The sequence below is a fragment of the Diplotaxodon limnothrissa genome, linkage group LG1, assembly GCF_057381915.1.
Source record: "Diplotaxodon limnothrissa isolate DT_005_m linkage group LG1, D_limnothrissa_male_GT1.1, whole genome shotgun sequence".
Lineage (NCBI taxonomy): Eukaryota > Metazoa > Chordata > Actinopteri > Cichliformes > Cichlidae > Diplotaxodon > Diplotaxodon limnothrissa.
Window position 1 is genome coordinate 16,091,258 of NC_140596.1, and position 5,892 is coordinate 16,097,149.

Genomic DNA, 5,892 nt, shown 5'->3' on the forward strand with positions numbered 1-5,892 from the left:
CGGGGGGAGGGGGGAGTCATACTAGGAGTAAAGTTTTTTTTCTCTTTGTGCTTTCAGCTGTATGGTAATTGGGACGGCAGCACCTGCTCTCCCACAATAATACAGCACCAGAGAGAGAGAGGGAGAGAGAGAACGAAGGGGAAAACATGGCCGGGTGCATAAACAATAATCTTACAATGTGTTTTATAATAAAACATCATATTAACGAAATACAGTCAGATTATATTAGATGCTGCAGACCATCACCCTATTCACGCTACAGTGTAAGTCAGAGAGTGTGCTCGCTATACACCAGGTTGGCAACACAACTCGCGCAGGGTCCACTGTCTAATTTGCATATGTGTGTATATCCGCAGAGAAATGTGGGCAAGAATGCGCACTTGTTGGCGTGATTTATTCTGAGCTTATCTCTGGCATTCCCAACTGTGCTGAGATTCTTTACCAAGTCATTAATGTCTCACGGGATTACATATATATCTAAAACAAAATTAGCAACCCTGCAGGAAAGCAGTAATTAAGCAATTGTTTTTCAATATAGATAGAAATGAAAGGCTCCAAAGATAGCTGTTGTGTAAAAAGACGATTTCCGATGTGATTTTATATCCAATATGTTTACTTACATTGATACATAGACCACAGTCATCAGGATTTACGAAGGAATTATACATAAAATAAAGAAATTACATGTTTCACAATTTTTACTCTATTTAATGTACCTATATTATTATCAGCCCAGCCCTTATTGAACTGTTATGTTGTGTTTGTTGAAAATTATGCTGCCCTCTTTGCCAGAAGTCTGTTGAAAAAGACATTTTAATGTCATTGATACTTTTTACTTAGATAAAAGAAGTTTATATAAAAATCATTTGGCTAAAAACTGATTGCAGCTTCTACTGTACCGTACATGGTGTTACATATGAGAGATATGTTTGGCAGACTAAATACCGACTTTTACTTATCTATTTATTTTTGGACATTTCAGTTCATTCACTTTAGGTTCCGCCCGTTTTATGTAACACCACATTTTCAAAAAAAATGAAAACCTTTAAATGAGGTTTGAGCAGCAGTCAGACTCAATGAAGAACTGTGTCCTCTTCTAATGTTTACAGACAGTAGCGCGCACTCACAAGGGCGCGCGCACTGGGAGATTTTTAAGGGGGGGGGGGGGGGACTTAATTAAAAACTCTAATGGAAGCTACTCCGTCTGCATATCATTACTGCTTTGGTTTGCCGCGGTACACAAACAAGGCCTTCATTCACACTCCACAGATAACATATGCACAACTTTCGGCCTGTCATGTCAGGCGCGCAAGGCGCTGACGGGCTGCTGCGGGAGCGCCGCAGTGCCACCATGCACAAGTTTGATGACCCTGCTTGGTTCTCCCCTCCGGGTCAGTGTATACATGTCTGATGTGGTTGCGTGTCCGCGATATGCTCTTTACACCCCTTGAAAATGATTGAAAGGCCTTTAACCTTAAGCTTTAACGCTATTATCCCTGCCTGCCACCATCTTTCCACATACCCGTATGTGTGTTTAGCTGTAGGACGCTGCTCAGAGCTGCTCATTTCATTTAGCCAGTTGATTTCAACCCCCTTTAATAGCCTGTGATGCGTCTATGTGGCGTGGCGTAAAATCCCCCCTTCTCTAGGCCTTTTATTTACACTCATCCCGACTTTCAGAGGTCCCTGGTGCTCTCTTTCCCTCTGTGTATCAGGCCAATATACCATCAGTCATTCATCACCATGACATGGCACACATTTTCCGATTACGCCAGCAAAGCGTGACTGAAAGGCATGGTTACATGGAAAGTGACCCCCCCTCCATCGTTCACCAGCATCAAGACAACATTTTACCCTAAAACGTAATTTATGCCGAGAGCTTCTCTAATTGTGTCTTAAGGAAACAGCAGAAAGTAGAAACTCCTCCCTCTTCTGATCCCCCTTTGTGTGTGCGTGACCGTGCGTGCACGCGTGTACGTGTGGGGTTAAAAAATAGTTTAACTGGAGGTCGATTGTTTAACTGAAGTGCTTTCCTGTTGTCTGTGTGTGTGCGTGTATGTGTGTGTGTTTGTGTACGCGCGCGCGAGCAGGAGCTCCGTGACACATAGTGGAACAACAAAGGAAGAGGTCTCGCGCCCCGCCGCCCATTCATCCCTTTCTCTTGCGAAGTAATTCCCATTGATTCCTATTGAACGGCGAGTCGCGAGCCCCTCGGGGGAGAACCGTGTGATTTGTGAAGGGTCGCGAGGACAAGGCACGCCCCTCCTCGAGCCCGGCCATCTGCTCACCAAACACCACAACACCAACCAAGTACCAAATGGCTTCCTTCATCTCTGTCTCTGCGTAGTCTCTTAATTTCTCCGTTTACGTTCACTCATCTACTCCATCTCTCCGCCACCATTCCACCTCTCACTCCATTTCTCTCATCTCTCTTGGGTGAGAGTAGGTGGCCTCCGTAGGTGGATCAAGGCCTACTGGATGCCAAATCACAGTGGAGGCATGCAACGGGTATGAGGTGGCCATATGGCCTGTGCGTGTGTGTGTGCGTGTGTGTGCCAAGAAATGGATGGATGGATGGCCGTCGTGGGAACCTCCACATCATCACCATCACACCGACCGTAAACATTAACGCACACATGCTGGGACTGCTGTAGGAGAGATAGATAGATTATCTCATTAACAGCAGCATTGTGATCAGGAGGCTCACCTCACCTGGGCCAGGAATATACCGACTTACACCATCTGTCAGCCTCATTGCGACACTCTGTGTAATCTGCATATACATTTATCATTTGAACCGGTTCAAACGTCAAAATGTGCCCTTCTATAGAATATACATCACATAAAAATACTGCCTGCTCCAGAGCTTGTGTTTAAGTAACAGGAAAAGTAAATGAATTAGTAAACAGAAAATAAAGCAATTGTTACCAGTTTCACACATTTCCAAAGATTACTTGGAAAACGTTTTATTTTTTAGCTTATATTTTGTAACATAATGGTTATCGTACAATGTGACAAAAATCTGACAGAAATGTGAAAGTAAAGAAAAAATACCAGTGTCTGTGGGTGTGTCTGTGTGTCAGAACATGTGCTGCTATGTAGATATGTGAAGCTCTATTCACTCCAAATTATTATTATTACTATTATTATTGTAATAATTGGATTGTTGGTTGCTTTAAATAAGACATTTGAAGACATTCTCATAATTTTAGGGAATCTTATAAAAACATTTCAGTAACACAAAAATATTTTTCATGAAATATTGATATGAAATATTCAGATTTTTTCAAACAATATCTCTTTCATTACACCGAGTGGAATTTAATTTGTCTTTTTTTGTTGCATTTTCTTGCATCGTTTTACAATAAAAATGTTTACAATCTTATGGGTGACCACAAAACGTGAGTTACAAATAAATCTACTCCAGAAATGGGACAAAGCCTACAATATCCTGCTATTTGCTGTTTGTTATGTTTGATGTAATGTTTGATTTATAAAGAGCAACCAAACAAACAAACAAACAACCCCTGCTTGCACTTTGAACAAAGTGAACACCCCCCACCAAAAAAAAAAAAAAAACTCCCTCAGAGGAGGGGTTTGCCTTTAGTTTGAGAAGCACCCTCCAGCAGCAGCAGGATTAGCCAGGCCAGCTGCCCACAGAGACCATGAGCCCTGAACACTGACATCAGGCGTGACCCTAGAGTGGTGACTATCAGAGACCCTGAGGGGATCTGGACAGCACTCTGTATGAGTGTGTGTGTGTTGTTCATTCAGTTGGACAACTGTTGAGCCTGTATAGATTTTGCCAGCGGTGTTCTTTGTACGAGTGTGTGCGTGCTTGTATGGTCAATTCTTTCCGGGGGTTAACTGCTTATCCAGTACAAATGGGAGGTGTAGGGGTGGGGGCGCAGTTGTGTGCTCCTGGAACATCTGCCTCTGTTTCTCCTGAGTCAAGCTGTGGTCAGGAGAGGAGGGGAGAGGGGGAGGCAAAAAGAGGGGAGCAACTCAAGGGGAAAGACATGGAAGCAGAGAAGGGAGAGTCAGCGCAGAAGAATGAGGAAGCTGAAATTATCCAAGAGGCACAGGTCAAAAACACTGAGTGCTAAAATGGGGACTGGACTGGTTACTGTGTTTTTATCTACCTATCTAATTTTACTATCATGTTTAGGTACTACTACTGGGTTTATTATTGCCCGCTCAGTTCACAACAGTAACAGTATATATGTGAGAGAAATTATGGAAAAGTAGAAATGGTCCACTCAATGCTGCTCACAGACTCATTCATTCACTGTCAGAATGAGCCACAGTAACTGGATGATATTAGTATGAGCCAGATTTGATAATACGTCAAGTTTTCTTATAATGATTTTTATGGTTACATTGACCATTAGAAACAGCAAGTGTGAGAAAGAGATAGCTAAAGCCTGAAAGAGTGAGTAGGTGGGTGAATGTGCTGCTTCAGCGCAGTCTCTGTTTCACCGCTGCACAAGTTAATATTGTTTACACCTGGTCTCATGGCTTACTTCAGGTTAAGGCACAATAATAACAATAAAGTTAAATTGCGTAATGCTCTAATTTATACACTGATTTGTAAAACTAATGTGAAAATTACAGGCTGATTGGACTATTGTGATATTTAGCTTGATTTTGTGTCATTGATGTAGCTGACAGTGTCAGTGATGTAGTATTATTATCTGTGATGTTTGTCTGGAGGCACTCATATCGACACCTTCAGTTACAGGTCATAAACATAGACCTAAACTAAACCCTTGCAATGCTGAGAGTTTAAAATGTAGCACATTTCTTCAAACCCACAGTTAGCAGATGTTGCCCTTATAAAACTTTCAAAGATTGTAGAAAAACAGTACAAAGACATATTAGAACACAGAAACTGTGTGTTACAGGTTCTCACACGTAAACATTTGATCATTTTTGTGCTCTTCTATGAAAGTAAACATCTTACATTTTGGGTTTTGGTATGCTGACCCATTCAGGGAACATCACTTTTTGTCTTTGGTCAACTAATGTATATAAATTAACTGTAATGAAGCACTGAGACATTTTCATGTAATTCAGTCTAAAAAATATATCTTATCATTTGACTTGTCCTGTAATCTGTTGAAACGCTTAAAAGATAAAAAAAAAAAAAAAAAAAAAGCTCAGGAATTCTGAACAATAATCTGCAGCAAAAAGCTACAGACTTAAAACAAAAAACGAATAAATAAATGAATAAATAAAAAGGGATATGCTGCCGTCATTTTAGCTCCAGGTGCATTTGGGAAAGGTGCCCAGAGCCTGTAGGCCAAGTTCTGGGTGACATCAAAATGCCTTCACAAGCCCAAAGGTCATAACTCTCGAGTGGGTGATTGGAAATGAAAGTGGGCAGATTTACAACACAGCTCCTCCCTCCTTGAAGATTAGGTTTTGGGGTTTTTTTCTGGAAAGCGTAGATTATTGTCCTCTCAGTCCACAGAGCATCTGGCTGTAGAGCGACAGATGCTGACAGCTGCACTGACGGCCAGCATATGTCCCCTCCTTTTATTCCTGCTCTGGTCACACAATGGAGTGGAAGGTACCGGGGGCGCTTTGTGTGGAGAAGGTAGACCTAATGGCTTTCAGCAAAAGACTGCCCACTCTCCAGGAGAGCAATTAGCCCTCCTCTTATCCTGTGCTGGAGTGAAGTCTTACGAGCCCACACAAACACAAAGGCTCATTCTCATTCATGACATTCAGGATGTTCGCTAGTAAGAAGCGCCGTGCCACGTTTTTATTTTATTTTTGTCTCTGCTCACTCTTTGTTTTAATGAATGCGCGGTGGTCTCCATGCGCCGAGCACGTGCGTTTTGTTTTGTAACGTGATGACGCCACGCATAGATTATAGGAAGTAGTTTG